The 21,305-nt window shown below is 36.9% G+C and overlaps 1 long non-coding RNA gene across 3 annotated transcripts in view; it reads left to right on the top strand.

The window, feature by feature from the left end:
• LOC137642825 (uncharacterized) overlaps window positions 1-21,305 on the top strand; it is a 206,897-nt gene that overhangs the window by 36,027 nt on the left and 149,565 nt on the right. The window lies entirely within an intron of this gene.

Consider the following 21,305-nt stretch of genomic DNA (forward strand, 5'->3'; position numbering starts at 1 on the left):
CTTGTGAATTCATTCACAACTGGTCAATCTATATAAGGATTTAATGTCTGCTGGCTGATACAGTGCTGTTGCCTAATGAGAGGAAAATGGTAATAGGCCAAGACATGAAATAAAGTTGACAAGAAACTAAACTTTTACCGCCTAATGAAGTCAAGAAACGATTTAAACTCGCCTAATAGGTAGAAGGTTAGCCAGGGCACCAGCCACCTGTAGAGATATTACCGCTAGTGTCATTGGGTCTTTTGACTGACCAGACAGTACTGCATTGGATCCCTCTCTCTGGTTACATTTCATTTTCCCTATGCCTACACATACACCGAATAATATGGCTTATTCTTTCCGTATTCTCCTCTGTCCTCGTACACCTGACACAGATTACCAAACTGTTCTTCCTTCAAGGGGTTAACTATTGCACTGTAATTGTTCAGTGGCCACTTTCCTCTTGGTAAGGGTAGAAGAGAGACTTTAGCTATGGTAAGCAGCTCTTATAGGAGGAGGACACTCCAAATTCAAACCCTTGTTCCCTAGTTTTGGTCAGTGCCATAGCCTCGATACCACTGTCTTGGGGTAGAGTTCTCTTGCTTGAGGCACTATTTTATCTTATTTTGGGGGGGGGGGGGCATTTTGACATCGTTCAATGCCTGAAGATGATCGACACAGCTTGGAATGAGGTTTCACGGTGCACCTTGGACTCCTCATGGAAGAAACTGTGGCCAGCTGTAGTGGCAGAACGAGACTAAGAAGGTTTCTATCCCTCAACCGAAGAAGAGGTAGTTGATGATCCTGCCCCTGAGGGTGATGTTGAGGAAATAATTTCAATTGGGAGGTCCATGGGGCTTGTTGTCTATGAGGCTGACTTCCATAACCTTATCGAGGAGCACAGGGAGGAGCTTGCGACTGAAGACTTGAAAGAGTTGGAGGCAATGCAGTTGACCATCATTCAAGAAGAGCACAGCTCTAGTGGTGGCGAGGACGGGGGTAGACTGAAGAAACGACATCGGCAGAAATAAGGGAAGCTATCGGTTGGTATGAAAACCTTACGAGTTTCATTGAAAAAAAAAAAAAACACCCAGAAAAACTTCACACAGGTCGTCTTATGGAGAGAGTTAATGACAAGTGTGAGTCATTTTAGAAATATGTTGAGGAATCATCAGAAACAGGCTTCTTTGGATAGATATTTCTCCAAAAGAGAAGTGTCAGAAAGCAAAGATGATAATAGTGATTCTATTTTAAAAGCTAAAAAAAAAAAAAAAAAATTCAAAATCTAAAAAAAAAAAACTTTAAAAAAAAAATTCAAGACAAAAATAATAATAAAAAAAAAGCTTTTTTAATATTAAGTGTTTAATAGTAAGAATAAATTTATTAAGTGTACATAACATAATTAGCATTGATACGTTTTTATATCTACCGTCTCCTCCCCCCTCTGCCTCCACCCACTACCAGCTCAAGTCACGTCACTCCAAAGGTAAAAAAAAAATTAATTTTTTCCTTTACAGTACAGTATATAATTTTAATTATCATGTAATGTTATTTAATTATATACTGTACAGTACATGTATATTATATATAAGTATACTGTAGTACAGTGCTCACTATACTATTTTGTTACCTACTAATTTACAATGTTTTTACCTGGGGTTCTGCACGCATTAGCTATTTTATTGCCCGCCATACGACATTTTAACCATACGATACCAACTCGAACGGATTAATGTCGTATGGCGGGGGCCTATTGTATGTAGTTTTTCTAACTGGTTAGTGAAATATATTGAAAAGAAATGGTTATTTCTTAGAATATTAAAAAAGGAATGATTTATGCCACAAGTTACTGAAGGTTAATTTTGCTATAAAGTAAAAGACAACAAAATGAAATTACATCATAAAGCCTGTAATTCTTGGTGATTTTGGCTGTAGGGTCGAGATGCCACTTGTATTCCTCTCCCCCCCCTCCACTTTTCCTTCAGGCTGCTACCAGTTTTTGTCATTTTGCTGGCGGGGGCTGTTTACAAATTAATCACACACATTAGGCCTACTGTGCACTGAATTTGAGTCCGCAATAATGTAAGATGTAGGTGTAAAATAGCATAGAAAATAGAATCTATAGCAAGTTCTATACAGTAGTGCAAGTGCACTTTATACTACCCTTGCCAAGAGATTGTAAGGTCATGGTAGTGTGTGTGGCAGAAATTCAACACTTATGCTCTGGGTTTTCACCATGTGTGTGTCAAAAAACATTGGTAACCCTTCCCAATCAAGGTATGCTTTCACTTAAGGATCGAGGTATCATGAATCATTGCTTCAAGAGAATAGCAGTGGCCCTGACCTTGTCATTGTGTTAATAGGAAATGGGAATTGCATCTGTTTTCATTCAAGACGTGAACCTTGTTAACAGACAACACCTTGTCCTCTATGACCTAGCATGTTACCACAAAGAACCAAGGTCAGCTATTCCTTTCTTGCCTTGAACTCTGGTGCTTATTTGACGCTTGTTATTTTTTTTTTTTTCCTTCCTAATAAAGACCCATCTCATTACAGTTAAAAATTTGCTTAAGATGACCTTTGCCCTTGTTAATTTTTGCAAATTTTCTATGATGTTAGTACTGCTGCTTCATCCACAGATTCAGAATCTCCGTTATTGCACTTCCTAAACTTTTCTATCTATCCTGTACTTGTTGAAAAGGTTATTTCTTTGGTAGCCTGTAAACTAACTTCTCGAAATCTTGTTTCATTTCAGTCATATTTGTTGTAACGTTTGTAAATCAATGGACATCCTGCTTTTTATCATGTCTTTGCAAGTTGCTACCCCTTCTGTCTTAATTAGAACCTTGCCATTTATCATTGGATGAAGTGTAGTTGTACAGGGGGCCAGGGGTTACCAACGATGGTCAACTAATGCCTTGCTCGTTTTCATAAATCCCACGAATGGGAGGCTCATTATTCCTGCAATGATACAACCCCTGGACTTGACGCAAATCTTTATGCAATGATTAAAATGTACTTGTTAATATTTGGTTATTCATTTTAAGCATTACAGTGGAACCTCTACATACGATCTTAATTTGTTGCGGGAACTGCTTCGTATGTAAAAACAATCATGTTGCGGCAAATATTCCCATAAGAATACACTGTAATTTGCATACAGTAATTAGTTCCCCAGCCCAAAAACCTATGATAACTCCTTCATAGATTACTACACATAACAATAATGCAATTGAATTACATAAAGTTGTAAAAAAGAATTATAAAGAAATAACGAATAAAAAAGGAATTTGGCACTTTACCTTAGAGACAAGCCAACGCAGGTATATGAATTGCTACACAGGAGGAGACGGACGGTCGGCGAGGAGGTAGAGATGGTGACTGTGATAACCTACCGTAACTTAATCTAACTTACACTTCGTGAACTTTAACCTAACTTAGCTTTATTTTTTTTTTAGATTTCTATATTTGTTTTAAATTTTTGCTTTTTGATTTTCAATTTTCATCGCACACTCAATTCAATCTTAGTTTTCTTTGCTTCACTTTCTTTCTCTTCAACATGATCACTAGACCGCTTCGTAGATTTTTTAAAGAAACTATCGAGAGAAAGTTGCTTGGTACGGCTTTTGAGAATTTTTCTGAAATGGGTTGAACAAACATCATTGAATTGCGAAACTACACAGTAAACCTGAAGTTTCTGTGGGTGATACTCATCAATGAAATCAACAATGTGTTGATATGCTAACACCTTTATTTCAGCCAAACTTAAGATGTGCTCTACCTCCTCGATATCCTCCGATTCACTCAACTGCGCTTGGAACTCATCATGCTGCATGGCATGCAGCTCCTTGAGTTCCTCGGTGGTGAGCTTTTCATGATGCTCCTCGACGAGTTCAGTGATGTCATCTTCATCGACCTCGAGACCCATGGACTTGCCAAGGGTTACAATCTCTTCTCCGTCCTCCTCTACGGCAAGCACGGTTCAGGCTCTGGGCCAAAACCTTAAAAATCTCTGGGAGAAACAGCATCAGGCCAAAGCTTCTTCCAAGCTGAATTCAGTGTGTCGAGTCACTCCCTCCCAAGCCTGATCTATGATCTTCAAGCAGTGCACGATATTGAAATGGCTCCTCCAAAATTCACGCAAAGTTAAGTTGGCGCTTTGTGTGACATTAAAGCACTGCTTATATAAGTGCTTGGTTTAGAGCTTCTTAAAATTAGAGATGACTTGCTGGTCCATGGGCTGGAGGATAGGGGTGGTGTTCGGTGGAAGATCACCACTCTGATGAACTTGAACTGGTCGATATCATCATCTTCGAGTCCTGGGGAGTGAGCGGGAGCATTATCCAAGCAAAGCAAGCACGCTGAAGGCAAATTCCTCTCCTGAAGGTACTTCTTGACAGCAGGGCATATTCCTCTCCTGAAGGTACTTCTTGACAGCAGGGTATATTCCTCTCCTGAAGGTACTTCTTGACAGCAGGGTATATTCCTCTCCTGAAGGTACTTCTTGACAGCAGGGCCGTAAACTTGGTTTACGCATTCAACAAAGAAATTGCTAGTAATCCAAGCCTTAGAATTAGCACGCCAGAAAACATGCAGCATGTCCTTATTGACTTTGTGCCTTGAATGCCCTAGGGTTTTCGGAATGATAAACCAATAACTGCTTTATTTTGCAGTCGTTGGCATATAAGGTAAGAGTCAACTGATCCTTCATAGGCTTATGTCCAGGCATATTCTTATCTTTGGCGGTGATGTCTGTTCGACTATCCATCTTTTTCCAAACAGACCGGTTTCATTACAATTGAAAACGTGTTGCTCTACTTAGCCTTCATCCTCCGCAATCTTTTCGAACTTAACAAAATCATTAGCAGCCTTGGAATCCGAACTTGAAGGCTCTTCGTGCTGTACAACTGATTGAATCCCGGTCCGTCTCTTAAATTTCTCGAACCAACCACGGGACGCCTTGAATTCCTCCGTTGTAGGATAGGTTGAACTCTCCCCATGTCACCCTCAAAGCCCGCTGCCTTCAAGTCACAATAGATAGCGCTGACCTTCTCGCAAATGATCGTTTCAGTGATCGTATCGCCAACAATCTTTGTCCTTTCACCATATCAACAGAAGGCGTTCCATCTCTTCCACGGTAGGGCTATGACGTTTAGAAATTATGGTGATCCCCTTCGATGGTTTGACATCTTTAATGGCTGCCTTCTGCTTGATGATTGTCGAGATCGTAGACATATTCCGGCCATAGCCAGATCACTCGCACGCACACCGCTCATGTTTTTCTATAATTTCTTGCCTTGGTTCTAATGAAAGCATTGACTTCCTTTTCTCACTACTACTACTACTACTACTACTACTGCTACTGCTACTACTACTACTACCTGTATTGAAACTAAGCTTCTTAGGACCCATGATTTTACGTAAAATCAAGAAGGAAATGTAAGAAAAGGAAGATAATAAGCACTTAACCCTTTTACCCCCAAAGGATGTACTGGTACGTTTCACAAAAGCCATCCCTTTACCCCCATGGACGTACCGGTACGTCCTTACAAAAAAAATGCTATAAAAATTATTTTTTTCATATTTTTGATAATTTTTTGAGAAAATTCAGACAGTTTCCAAGAGAATGAGACCAACCTTACCTCTCTATGACAAAAATTAAGGCTGTTAGAGCAATTTAAAAGAAATATACACCAAAATGTGCTGGGAAAAAAGTAACCCCTTGGGGGTTAAGGGTTGGAAATTTCCAAAAAGCCTGGGGGTAAAAGGGTTAATAATGGATCGAACAGAGGTCAACCACACGATGCGCACGAGAACAGAGAACTGACCAACGCGACGCTCAACAGTGTCCCTCCGATGTGCTGCTGTCTACTGGTGTAAACAAGAAACTACGATAGACGCTTCGAGCAAATTCCACGCGTATGATCTACGTCGGATGTTGGAGCATGACTTCGGGTGTCGAGACAAAAATTTGATTAGAATCGTATGTAATGGCAATTGTTTGTAGAAGTTCCACTGTATTAACAAAATATGGCATAATTGCAGTTATCCAAGTATTTGAGAGCTAGCCTTTATTTTAGAATTTTTAAAGTCTGTTGAGGAAAAGTTTTTAGCAGGAAACTATTGACCTATTGTATTGATGTCTTTGTTAGATCATGGAGAAGATGGTCAATGCAAGGTTGGTGTGGTACCTGGAGAAGAAAAGTATTTTATCACCTATCCAGTCTGGATTCAGAAAAAAAAATAACTATACTGATGTTGGTACAACTGGAATCCTCTTTGTGAAGCCATGGCCTCCAAACAGCACCATGTATTTATTTTCATTTTTTTATTTCTTTTTTTACCTTGAAATGTATGATACTGCATGGAGATATGGTATACTGTACTTAAAATCATTAATATTAATAATTTGGGATTGAGAGGAGATCTGTCATTTTTCTTTCAAGTGTTTCACAGATTTTTTTCAAGGTAGAGTAATTGAAACTGTCAGGGAGGGAAGGTCTGGAAGGTGTTCCCCTGGGTAATGTGCTGGAGTGTAACCGTATTTGTGTTGGCCGTTAATGAGATATCCGCTATCATTCCTCAAGATATTCTTCACAAGAGATGATGATCTCCATATTTCCACAACTAGACTGGCAGTAGTTGAGATAAAACTACAACTCCATTGCTAAAATAATTCGCTGCGCTGATATGAATGGATTCAAGTTGAACTGTTGTCCATTTTTGTCTTAGGGATATGTACATCAAAGGTTACCGGATCCCCTGTGCAAGTGAAGGTCGAGTTTTAGGATTATTATTTGGTTGCAGGTTGACATGGATTTCTCACTTGAAAGCCTTAAAAGTAAAATGTCATGAGGCTCTGAATCTTTTTAATAGTTTTCTCCCATACATTATGGAGGGCAGACTTCAAACACAGTTATAGAAGTCTTAATTTTTATATATATATATATATATATATATATATATATATATATATATATATATATATATATATATATATAGAAAATTAACTGCGAGTGATACTCCTCATCCACCCCAAGCTGATTGAAGATTTTATATTCTATATAACATACTAATATCAGATTGGCCATATGAACCTTTAGAACTTTGCCTATTCCGACCCTCCTTATTGACACTGGAGAAATTACCTTCAGATCTTTATTAAATGTCTTCTAGTCTTCGGTATTGGTTTAGGTTGCAAAGACTTGCATTTCAAACTGCAAACCTAGTGAGGCATTCATCTTTTTTAGTTGCACACAGAATCTCTTAAAACCTGTGGTTTTTGTTTAAAACAAGTTATAAACAGTCTTGGTATAGCAAGAAAGTTCTATTTAGGATGTCACCAACCCCTCCATAGAAATAGCTGGAGGTAACTCAATATTTTTTTTTAGGATGAAAAAAAATATGACTGATTTTGAAGCCAGGTCTCTTTATGGAACATGTTGAAGAACATAGGGAATTGACTTATACAGTATATACTGATGGCTCCAAATTGATGCTGGCATTAGAATTGAAGTATATAGTTGTATTTTTAATTATAGGTGAACTAGTATCCTATATATTTACTGCTGATATGTCATACTAACCACTACTGAAAAAGAAACATTTAAAGGGGGGGGGGGGGGCAATTTTACATGTTTTAGGAGTTTTTAATTTCAGTAACCCTTAATTTTAAAGATTTTAGAGTGGCCTTTTAGTATTGGGCTGAGAGGTATAACTGTTCAATGTATTAGTGTGCTACATTGAGTATGTGTTGTTTAAGATGTTAAGTCTTGATAATGAAGTTCATCTTATTAGCTTTAAAAAGTATTTATTCTCTAAAAACAACAGAGTTAAACATCTCCATCATAGGAGTGGAGCTGGTTTGGTCGGATGACCAATTCAGGTGAAGTATACTGTAGATATGAACTGCTTAAATTAGCGATATCACAGATATCGTATGCTTAGTTGTCGTAGCATTTAAACACAATATGGAAACTGTTACATTCTTTCTCGGAAGACACCTGCATCCGGTGACGACACAATCTTTCACACACTGATGCATTGGTGTTGACGTTTCAGAAAAATGTTACATTGCCGAGGCTGCATAGTGCATCCTGTTTATGATTTTATATGACTACAGCAAATCTCACGCTAGCATCTTCAACCACAATGACATATTACGTCATGTGTTTTAAACATGTAATAACAAACTATTTCATTTATTTCATTAGCTCGGCCAGCTATCTCAATTTTTTCAAAAAAAATTTAACAACAAGCCAAAACATGTTTACTAGGTGTGACTGGACATATGTATTATTCTTTGTTTAACTTTAGCCTTAAGCAAATGAGGACGAATGTCCAAATAGGCACATCAAAAAATGATAATGCATATGAAAAGATATTAACAAAGCAAAGAAAAAAAATGCATGATAAATACAGATCATATATATGGTACATTGCTAGCAAATGATTATAGGGTACCAAAAAAAAATATTGATATACATATGATTCGGTAACTTGTTAAAGAATAATTGTTACCTTTGTCAGAAACATAGATTAACACAATACGGTAACTAATAGAAATATTTGTTACCTTGGTAAAGATTCAATTTTAGTGCACAAACACGAATTCCTGGTACGTACACGTACCACGGTTTCGTACATATATATATATATGTTTATATATAGGGCTGATATATTTTATTAGATGCCCATAGATTCTGTTAATTTAATTTTTTTTTCTTTTCTTTTAACATTCCGGCTTATATATTTTATTAGATGCCGAGAGAAAAAATGATTTATATTTTTTTAAATGTTTTTTTTTTTTAATGTATTTTTAACAATGCAAAGTTCAAAAATTTCCTCAATTACATATTACTAGCGTACTAACAGCTTTTCTTACAAACTCGATTTCCAAACATTTTACTCCTTTAGCGAATGAGGTGGCCACTTGAAACGGCTTTAAACTGAATTAAATAAGGAGTTTTGTCTGGACATGGCGAAACGTTCTGTTTTAGCTTCCTGCTGTACCATAACCTACGCCAAACAAGGATGTTCACGGCGATAAATATCATCACCGTGATGCCTAATCCTGCTAGTAGTATGGGGTGAAGAATTTCCTTATAAGTCGGTGACAGGTGGTCCATCTCGGTCAATTTCATCAACCGCTTGGCAACCTGTTGATTGTACGGGAGAGGTAGTGCTGGCATTGTAGATGTCCACGTGAAGTTCGCGAAGTAGGCTTGTTCTCTGATGAGTGTCCTTAGACCAGTCACCATGGAATTAGGGGAAGTCCCGATACAACCATCTGCTGCAACAAAGATGTGGGCGAATGACGTGGATCCGTCAGGGCATGATACATTGAAGCCGTCCTTGTCGTATCGTATCCACGAGCCATTGTTCAGTCTGCAATTGAATTCATTATTGTCAAAGGGATAAAGCTTATCCAGACAATTTTCACTTGTATGGGAGAGAGCACCTTCTAGCACTATACCTAACTCGCATGAATCCATTAATTTTTATGGAATTCAAATGAGTCAGCTGTACATATTTTTCTATCCATTGCGTCTGAACATTGAGTTAATTGATTTAAGTCTTTAATGACCGTATATGTTTCCTTGTCTGGGGAAATCAATACGTGTCCTGTCAAACTGGATATTACTGGATTTGAGTGATTCGTCATGAAAGTCGGAAATGGTGATATCCTGTAAGATTGCCAGGCATCAGAAGAATCAAAAGGAATTGTAATCCTAATCTTGTTATTATCAACGCTTACTGTAATTAGGCTGTAATAAAATTCTAACCTACGTTCGCCTAACAAAGGAACATAGCCTAGTTTATCCCTTCCGTTCTCCAGAATTAACTTTAAGTAATTTATAGGCAACAAATGGGGCGACAGTACACCTTTAGTTGCTAACGTGATAGCTTCTACATAATCCTTGGATTTCTCAATGAAATGTGCAATTCTGTTATGTATCTGATCTATCTTTGAATCATAATACGTTAACGTTGCCAACAAATCCTGTATTTCCATAATCTGAATTATATTATTTGAATGTTCATTTACTAAATCCATAATTTGATTGATTGAAGCTAACTGATTCTTTAGTTCTGACATAATCAATTCATCTTCATGAGTCAAGAACTCAATTTTCTTATTTTGATTACTAATCTTAAGACGATTGGAAATTCCTAAACTTAAACTTGCAATAGACCCAAAGATGTTTAATGCAGCATAAATAAACGGATTTCGTCTTTCTTTATGTTCTTGTCCTACAGTCCACATCAAAAGGTCATAAGCCAAAGATCCTGTCTCGTAAGTCTTATTTTTCAAGTCATCAGATGGCATCTCTGCAACTTTTAATGTTGATCCAAGCAAACTCTCTGTAGTCAAATGAAAATGTCTTCTATGCAACTCATCCAATGAGGCAGAAAACCTTGAAATGGCGGTTCTTAAGCTAGTGACATCATTCTCTTGAAGAAAAATTGCTTGCATATTCACTTCTACAACTACGTTGCTCGATGTAACAAAAACGTCTTCTTGTCTTTCAACTATAGTGCCATATTTAAAATCTATACTTTTAGTTTTAGAGCTCATCCTACACGAGAAAAATGTCTGTGAGCGAACAATATCACTCCCAACAACAAAAAATTCATCTTGGAAACCTGTAACGAGAAAAATATATGTAATTACTCCTGTATTAAGAAGAAAACTTTTAATCACATAAAATAAAAAATTTTTCCCTCTTTTTTTTTTTTTTTTTTTTTTTTTTTTTTTTTTTTTTTTTTTTTTTTTTTATGTGAGCCAATGGTACTATTCCCTCATCCGTGGGTTGGGATACGTTTTGAACTCTTTTTTTTTTTTTTTTTTTTTTTTTTTTTTTTTTTTTTTTATGTGAGCCAATGGTACTATTCCCTCATCCGTGGGTTGGGATACGTTTTGAACTCTAAACCTATTGGCCGTTAATGTTTCCAAAATGTTAAATGGGCCTTCAAACTTAGGTGTTAGTTTATAATCGAGTCCTTTACGCACATTGATTTGTATATAAACGTTATCACCCACGGTATATGTTTTAGTTGGCTTCGCTATTTTATCATGATTCCTTTTCATTATGATTTGTGATTCTTTAAATTCTTTCGAAGGATATCATATCGACTTGTACTTGCATTTATACATTCTTTTAAAGGATTTGATAGATTAGTTGTAGGCGTTAATACATGGAAAGGCGTTCTAACTGGGGTACTATACAATGCTTCATGCGGTGACATTTTAATTGATATATGATATGAATGATTCAGAGTACTCAGTGCCGCCGGTATTGCAATATCCCAGTTGAGGTCTGATCCCCCTAGTGTTACTCTTAATATATTTAAAATCTTCCTATTTGCTCTTTCCACTAGCCCATTCGACTCTGGGTGATATATCATGGTATTTATTTTCTTTATGCTAAGGAATTCACACAATGAGGTAAGAAAGTGATTATTAAATTCACCACCCGAGTCTGAGATTATCATGTGTGGAATTCCATGTTTACAAATGTAACACTCGTAAAACTTCCTAGCGCATTCAATCGCAGTTTTAGTTTTAAGCGCTATTAGTTCTGTATATAGAGTTAAAGCATCTATAATTACTAAGAGGTGCTTATTTCCTCTGTCTGACTCGTAAAATCCTGTTAACAAATCTAAATGTATTCTTTCAAAGGGTTGATTGGGCACGGGATAAGCCCCTAGGCTGACAGGTGTTTTCGTATGCCCTTTGTTTTCCTGACGTGCGACAATTAGCTATGTGTCTTTTTATATCTGTAAGCATCGTATGCCAATAAAACAATGATTTGGCTTTCTCTGACATTAATGAGAACCCCGGGTGTCTATGTAATGGATTTGAATGCAACCAATTCAGGACAGTGGAAATAAGTGAGATTGGTACTCTACCTGGTCGTTAGTTACATGTGGTATATTGCGGGTTTTCCTTGTCTCAGTCCTACACAGAATATTATCTTTGATTATATAATTCTGCTGCTTATACTTTATATATCCCTTTTTCTTATGATTGCCTTTCAAAGCATTTATAATTGTTTCTATTTTCTGATCTTTTCTTTGCCCAGTCTGTAACAATTCAGCGCTCCAGCCTAAATCTTCTTGTTCAGATATCGTTTTAACAATAGGCATGGATGTTGATATATCTATTAATTCAGCTAAAGGCTCCGTACAAGATGACACGGGGTTGCGTGATAATGCATTTGCAATGATATTTGCTTTCCCAGGTAAATACCCGATTCTTGCGCCAAAATCTTGAATGGTCAAATGCCACCGAGTTCGTTTAGGGCTGTGGTTGAAGCCTTTAAAGAACTCTGTTAGTGGTTTATGGTCAGTAAGAACCTTAACGGGATAACCGTAAATTATGAACTTAAAATGCACTAGTGAATTAATAATAGCTAGCCCTTCCTTGTCTATTACTGCATACTTACTTTCGGAAGTTCTCAGTTTTCGAGAATAGAAAGCTATCGGGAAAAATTGTTTATCATATTGCTGAAGCAATACCCCTCCTACTCCTATGTCTGAGGCGTCTGTTGCAATGAAGAATTCCCTACTGAAGTCAGGAAATTTTAAGATAGGAGAACTACACAGTTCATCTTTCAAGGTATTAAACGCTGGTTGATGTTGCTCAGACCATATGAAATCTACGCCCTTCTTCATAAGATCAGTTAAAGGAGCGGCTATTATTGAATAGTTGCGTATAAAACCCCTGTAATATCCACTGCAACCCAGAAATTGCTGTATTCCCTTGACATTAGTAGGTATGGGAAAATTACGTATAGCCGACACCTTATCATGGACTACTTTAAGACCTTGGCTTGACACCATGAAACCCAAATATATTAATTCTGTTTTGAAAAATTCACACTTACTAATCTTTACCCTTAAGTTATGTTGTCTTAATCTCTGTAGTACTAGTTCTAACTTACGTAGATGTTCTTCTAAGGTGTTGGAAAAGATTACAAGATCATCCATATAGGCATGCAATATATCCCCTAACAAGTCTCCAAACACTATGTTAATCATTCTTGTAAATGTTATAGGAGCACAACGTAAACCAAAAGGCATCCGTAAAAATTCATAATGTCCCCTGGCTGTGCTGAAGGCTGTGTATGGGATACTATCTTCTTCTAATGATATTGGGTGAAAGCCTTTTAGTAAGTCCAAACTGGTAAAATATTTATTCTGACCTAACAAAGACAAAATATCGTTAGTACATTCATGTATTGGGATTGAGAGGAGAGCTGCCACTATTTATTCTGGCATTTCTTTCACGTAGAGTTTTTCAAGTGAGAGTGGGGGAAACTCTCTCAGAGAGTAAGTGCCAGGAAGAAGGAGTTCCTCAGGGTAGTGTGCTGAGTGTAACCCTTTTTGCACTAGCAATTAATGGGATATCCTCAGCCATTCCCCAGGATGTTCTCTCAACATTATTTGTGGATGATCTCTCAATATCATTTGTTGGCACTAGAATGGCAATGGTTGAGAGAAAAATCCAACTCTATTGATAAAATTATCCAGTGGGCTGACATGAATGGATTTAAGTTCTCGACAAGTAAAACTACCATTGTCCATTTTTGTCGTATCCGGGGAGTACATCCAGACCCGGATATATACATTGAAGGTCAACGGATACCATGTGTATCGGAAACCAAATTTTTAGATTTGATATTTGACTGTAGACTTACGTGGGTTTCTCACCTAAAAGTGCTAAAAGCTAAATGTGTTGAAGCTCTGAATATCTTAAAAGTATTGTCCCATACATCATGGGGGGCAGACCGCAATACTATTTTAAAATTATACAAGGCCTTGATTTTTTCCAAAATTAGTTATGGTTGTGAGGTATATTCTTCAGCCACCCCAAGCCGGTTAAAAATATTAGACTCGATACATCATGCAGGTATTAGATTGTCTACTGGAGCTTTTAAAACCTCGCCTATCCCAAGTCTCCTTGTTGATGCTGGAGAGTTACCTCTAGACCTTTACCGAATGTCTTCCATTCTTCGGTATTGGTTTAGATTGCAAAGACTCCCTAACTCTCTAGCCTTGTAAGACACGCATCATACTTTAAGTTGCACCCAAAATCTCCTCAACCTTATGGCTTTCGGGTGAAACGATTATTAAATAGTCTGGATATAATTAGAAATAAGGTACTTCCATTCAAGGTATCATCAACGCCTCCATGGAAGTTACCAGAGATATCTTTTTGTAAATATTTTATTGGAGATAAGAAGAATATGTCAGACCTAGAAGCCAGGTCTCTTTTTAATGAACATGTTAAAGAACATAGAGGATCAACTTTTATCTATACTGATGGCTCCAAATCTGATGCTGGCGTTGGATTTGGAGTACATAATAATGGTTTCAATTGTAGAGGTGCACTTCCTCTGACCGCTTCCATATTTACTGCCGAACTGTATGGCTTATTAACCGCTATTGAGAAAATAGCGTTGGAGAAGGAGGGTAATTTTACAATTTTTAGTGATGCAAGGAGTGTCCTTCAAGCTATGGAAGTTTTTAATTCTAATAACCCTCTAGTTTTAAAGATTTTAGAATGGCTCTTCCTTATTTGACGGAGAGGTATAACAGTTCAATTTTGTTGGGTTCCAGCACATGTAGGTATGTCCGGGAATGAGAAGGCAGATTCACTGGCTAAGGAGGCTGCATCCGAGTTGCTGCCAAGAAGGTATCCCATTCCCTGTAATGATTTCTTACCTGACATCAAGAAATTGGTTTTCAATAAATGGCAACAGCAATGGGATAGTCAAGATGGCAATAAAATGAGGGAAGTAACAAATGACATATCTCCTTGGAGGTATAATATGATGCCCCGAAAATGGGAGACGTCTCTTTGTCGTCTCCGTATTGGTCCCACTCGGTTGACGCATGAGTTTCTGCTGAAGGGCCAACACTAACCGTATTGTGACAACTGTTTAGTACCTCTAACAGTAAGGCATTTGTTGACCGAATGCCCCAATTATAACAACTTGCGGAATAGATATTTGTTTGAGGCTCGAGGTGAGGGTGGCAGGTTCATCCTTGCCAAGATTCTTGGAAATGATGTGTCCTACCATACAAGTGGCATTTTTAGATTTCTTTCAGAAGCAGGGGATAGGTGCGTATTCCTTTTATAACTAATAATGTCTATAAACAAACTAAAGTATATGGAAAATGTTACCTTATAACATTGTTTTTGTTGTAATATTCATTATGAAGAGATTTCGAATGGCAAGAAATTATATAAATTGGTGTTATTCGTACATATGTGCACATTATTGTAATACGGCAGCGTGACCTTGAGATCAGCTGATGCCAACCGAAAGTAAGTGTTGATTATTGATATGATCAAGAAATTGGAAAATAGAATATAAATGTGCTTTAATAAACCATAATTAAACACTAATGTCTAATGAAATATGAGGGCTTAATATTGAAATGAAAATTGAATACTGTGTGAAGCTTTAAAAATGAACTACCCGTATACGGTTGCGAGAGCGAGCACACAGACAGCGAAAGAACTACAAAGATTTCGCATTATACCCTATTAGACGAACTGTATGGAAACTGATTTCCTGTAACATATTGACACAATATTCATCATGAAGATATTTCTAATAAGTTAAGAAATTAAGAAAAAAGAAATGTCATACATACATATATACGCCATATTTTGATAGGGTAGGGAGCAGCACTTTTAGATTACCTGATCATAACCAAAGGTAAATAAAATTTTAAGTACTTCTTCATTGGTAAAATGCTTTCAAAATTGAAAATAAAACAAATGAATTAATAATGCATATATCATATGAAACAAGAAAATGGAATAATGATAGTAAGAAAATATTGATAGAATATAAGAGATGATTGCCGAAACATAACGCATCATAATAAATCTACAGAAACTTCGCTTTTTCAGTTCGACATATGACGAAATTGACTTGAGACGCATCTCTCGGTCCTTATCTCTGTCGTAAGTTGATAACTACCTGTATATTAATCATTGTTGAAGCAGACAACGTAATGGAAGTGTCCTAATCCACATATCTTTTTTACAGGTGTTCTCTATTCATGTCGTCTAAACTGATCCTGTACGATACAAGGTTGAAGAGCGTCTTTAGTAAATGCGTCCCCGACCTGAGGCCTTACTTGCGCGTGGAAAGCAAACAAGTACTCCTGTCACAAGCTTATTAAAGAAAGACTTAATATACGCCACCGTGTCCATTGCCTGGTTGGTCCAACTATCTCAACAAACAACATTACTGCTACACTAAGCCTGGGCTGCTGCTGAAAACTTTTCTTTGCCACTTTATGTTCACCTGTTTCTGGGGGTAAGTATGTGAACCACTATCCATGGAAACTGTGTCAACATATGATAAAAACAATTACACGGATGGGACTTCATCGGTCAATGATAAGAATAATGTAGTTTCATTTGCTCCAAAATTGGAAGAAGTTACAACAACAAAACAGATCTTGAGTAAATTTTCTTTTGACAACTTCATCATGCCTATCCTCTTCTTGTACCTCTACTTGTCTCCAATTCTAGTTGCCTATTCAAACCCTACAGGGAGTAGGGCGTGCTGCAAATTAATATAATTAGACAAGGTTGAAGGACCAAAATATTGTGGGGGGTAATGTGGAAATATTTAAATTATAGTTAAGAAATAATACAAATTATTGTTATTTCAGCAGCTGACTATAATTCTTCACTCAAAAAAAAAAAAAAGCGGACAGTACAAGCAAAAACAGGAATAGCCGCCAACTATACAACCGTGTGTGAACAACTTGCGGACATTGGCTTTCAAAATGTAAGCAAATTGCATATTTTTGTAATCCATCTTTATATACTTTAGTGTTAGGCAGCTTTTTGTTGTTTGATATATCGTAAAGTATACCTATTTCTTTCTCCCCTTTTCTTTGTATGATGTATGCAGTTGTCCATCTCTTAGGCAGCAGTTCACTATAGAAACCCTCCTTCCCAATTTTACATAATTTAGATATTACAATTTCAAGATGTAATGAGAAAGTTTTTGGTATATTTTTTTCTAACTTTTAACTTCACTATCATACACATTGTGAGTTATCTTATCTCCTTAACACTTTAGACAATTTTCTGCATGTGACTAGCAATTGAAAATGATTGTTGGGCTCATTTCTTTGTTTACCTTCAATATCTAAAATTGATAATTGGGCAATGTTTTTTGGGAGCATGTCAAAATGGTGTTTTGACAAGAAAAAAACCTATTTCTTGAAAAAGCTGTGTGGGTTCTAAGAGCTTTCAAAGATATAATGTCTTCCCTGCTCTAGGACCTATGTATCAATATGCATAGTACAGACTTGATCACTGACTGCCACTGTAGTTTAGTGCTTAGTGAACACCCTTGGAGCTGTATTGAGGCCAAAGGGCATCACTGGACTTACAGTATATGAACTCCTCCCATCCCAAAAATCTAGATAAGGTTGGAAGTTTGGTATACGGGGATGTTTTGAGTGTCCAGAGAGATGAATAGTTCAGGTCCAGACCCCTAAGTGTTGCAATTGGTTAACTTAAAATGGACATCATATTGAACGAGTCACATCTGATATGTTGAGACGAGATAGGTTATGATCACACACGCGTAGAAGTCTTTTTTCAGTGTTCTGAAGTGTCTATCATTGTTTATTACCTAATCCAATGCTGAACAGATGAGGTTTCACAGTTGCTTACAAGGGAAATGTAATGAGATGTTAGCAGAATCATCCACCCACATAGAGGAGAAAAATATAAACTAGAGAATTGAATTTCTCAAGCCCTACTCCAAGAGGCACAACTGACTCTTATGATCTTGGCAGTAAGCATTGCACCATATTGGTAAGATGCACTGAAAACTTGTTTTACTTCTCTGTAATAGAAAATTGATAAATGAAAATTAAAACGTCCCACAAGGTGGAGCCCTAGCTATCCTCCACCCCAAAGTTAGAATACTACCACTGTATTACAATTCTTTTAAATATGAAAGAAATTAAAACTAGGCAGTAGGCTAACTCAAGTTGACACTAGAAGGCTAACCCCTAATTCTGCTATCATCATATAGTTGAATCTAAGATCTGCCGAAGAGTAGTTAAAGAAGTTAGAAATAGGGCTCGAGTATATTTATTTTCCTAATTACTTGGTAATAGAAATTCAAGGCTTATCAAAGCGTATGTTACCACTCTATCTCCCAAACTGCTAATGGAGAAAAAAATTAGGTGATGGAGGCTCTAGTCACTGTGTGGAACTTTTATTATAACGCAGTATGTAAGCAAAATCTGCCTTGGGAGTAGGCAGCTGTTTCCGCCCCAGATCATTTAGTATATGAAAAGAAAATACTGTAAATAAACAAGTGTCGACTAATCAATCTGTTTTATCCGTTATGTACATTCCCCTCAAATAACACTTATTACTAGGTCCAAGATAAAAATATTGTGTACCACTAGACATGGAAGTTCATTCTAATAGTCAGGCCTTCTCCATCATGAGGCTCTATCCTGCACAGTATTCTAGAAGTTTTATTCCAGCTTTGACCAAGTTGTGGAATAATTTTCCTAATCAGGTAGTTGAATCAGTAGAACTTGAAATGTTCAAAATTGCAGTAAGAGTGTTATGTTGAAGAGGCTGACATAAGCCTTTTTATAGTTTATATATGAAATACGTTTTGACGATACTGTTTCTAGCATTTTATTTTAATTGATCATTATTTCTCGTATCGTTTATTTCCTTTTATCACAGGGCTATGCTTCCCTGTTGGCGCACTTATGCTTATAGCATCTTTTCCAACTAAGGTTGTAGCTTGCCTATTAGTAATAATAATTTTAAGTATTGATTTCCTGGAAAGCATTGGTTTTCTTGTAATGAGAAGTATAGCGAACTATATTGTTCTTCAAAGGAAAGTAATGACAAGCAGTTTGGTTCTTTTGTAGAACGGTTGTAAGAAATATAACAGCTTGGCATGTATCTATCACTTCCCTGACACCTTCATCCCTTGTGGGGTGGCCATGAACTTTAATTCCAGGAAGGTTTGTACACATTTTTTTTAAGTGTATTATTGGGTCCTTTAATTGGCCAGACAGTATTACATTGGATCCCTCTCTCTGGTTACAGCTCATTTTTCTATTTCCAACATACACCAAATGGTGTGGCCTATTCTTTCAACCATCTCCTCTGTCCTCATACACCTGACATCACTGAGATTACCAAACAATTCTTCTTTATTTAAGGGATTAATTACTGCGCCCTAGTTGTTCAGTGGCCACCTCCCTTTTGGTAAGGGTAGAAGATACTCTAGTATGGTAAGTAGCTCTTGTAGGAGGACGACACTCCAAAATCAAACCATTGTTCTCTAGTCTTCATAGGCTTCTGTACTGTGGTCTTCTACTATTTTGTGGTAGAGTTCTCTTGCTTGAGGGTACACTCGCGCACTATTCTATCTTGTCTTTTTGTGGGTGTGTATAAATGAAAGATTTATTTTAATGTTGATATTGTTCTTGAACTTCTCTTAAAGTTTATTTCTTCATTTTGTTTCTTCACTGAGCTATTTTCCAAGGGGGCCCTTGGTCTTACAGCATCCTGCTTTTCCAACTAGGGTCGTAGCTTAGCAAGTATAAGAGAAAAAAAATGAGTGGGTCGCTGGCCGTCCTATTAAAATATTCTGAATATTCTATTCCATGAGTCTTCATAAATTCCGTCAAGAGTTTGAATATGACAATCCTTTGCAAGAAACACATCACGGAACATTTTAATCCTGCCTTTCTACAGCTGCATGTGGCAGTCATGCAACCTTTATCACATTTGAATGAGTATGTGAGCAGTTCTGGTGGAGCTGTTCTGTAGTGACTGGAACCAATCCTTTTGGAGTTGCATCCCAACCCTAATTTGTTGGAGACTTAGTCATTTCCCAACCACATTTGCACTTAGTGATATGTACGTGAGGAATGAAATCGAGCAGTTGCATCTGTAGGAACCACAGAAGCCAAAGGGAATTTATTTTTAATGAGTGACTGAGCATGGCACAGAAATCTCAAATCAGGAAGGGGTTAGCATTAATTATGTCCATGTCCATGTAAGTGAAGAATGAAATTCTTTCCTACTTTCATTCTTCAGTAATCTTTGCAGATTCAGCAGATGGTTCTTTAAATACAGCAACAAGATCTTATATTTCATGTTTTTCCAAAAGCCTATAAACTTGTTTTCCCTGTCTAAAAGTGTTGGTAGTTGTGTCCGACTCGCTACATGCACGTAGGAAGAGAATGTCCTTGATGACTAATCCAAATTTCTTGGAGTTGGTGTGTACATCTTGCTTTCTGTATTTCCTCTGCCTTGTTTAAAGATTATATATTTGTCCTTGATCCAACCAAGGCTGTAAGGAGGATTAAGAGGTCTACATCTTCTCTTACAATTGTTATTGATTCAGCCATGGTAGATTCTTCAATAGAAGTAACAACAATCAGTCTGTCTGCATCTTCAGTAGCTTGTTTTACTGTCTAACCCTCATTGTTCAGTCTAATGGTGAGCAATGTCGTAAGCCAGCTATTATTTCTCTCATTTGAAAGAAACCTGTTTTGACTTGTTTTGAGCACTTTCATCAAACATTGTCTGTGGTAGGACAAATCATTCGCCGAGCACGCTTAGCACATTTTGTACTTTGGTCTGCTAGATAATCTTTGTTTTTCATACTAAGCATCAGTCTGAATTTTGTTGTCACAGAAACACACCGCAGGCTTGGATTTTTGTTTGCTGTAACTGTCTTCTCCATATCTTTTTCAGTTCATACTATTTTTTCAGCTGGTAGTTCACCCCTATGCCTCAAAAATCTTACTGAAAGTAAATTGACATTCTTCTGTATTTTGTTCCCGGTAGCTAGAAGCATGTGTCATTTGCTCTATAACACACATTTGGGAAGACCACATTTCATCCAAGAATATGCTTAAGCATGTGTCATTTGCTCTATAACTATCACATTTAGGAAGACCACGTTTCATCCCAGAATATGCTTAACCCTTTGGCTGCGTAGTGCTGGGAGGATTTTTGTCCCCGAAAAACGTAATTTGCCTGCAAATTTTGAAGTTTGTTGAAATTAATTTCTAAGTACCCCTTGATATTGGAAACAATGTTTTCCATCTATTCATGACTCTTAAACTCTATATTTTTTTGTTTTTTAATACATTTTTTACCATTTTTACCCCAAAAACGTACTTTTTCAAAAAAATTACGAAAATTGCATATCATCACAATTGACATGTAAAATGGGTTGGAATATGTTTTTTATGATGAAAAATAACTAAATTAATGAAAT

Source organism: Palaemon carinicauda, chromosome 6 (genome assembly GCF_036898095.1).
Source record: "Palaemon carinicauda isolate YSFRI2023 chromosome 6, ASM3689809v2, whole genome shotgun sequence".
Taxonomy (NCBI): domain Eukaryota; kingdom Metazoa; phylum Arthropoda; class Malacostraca; order Decapoda; family Palaemonidae; genus Palaemon; species Palaemon carinicauda.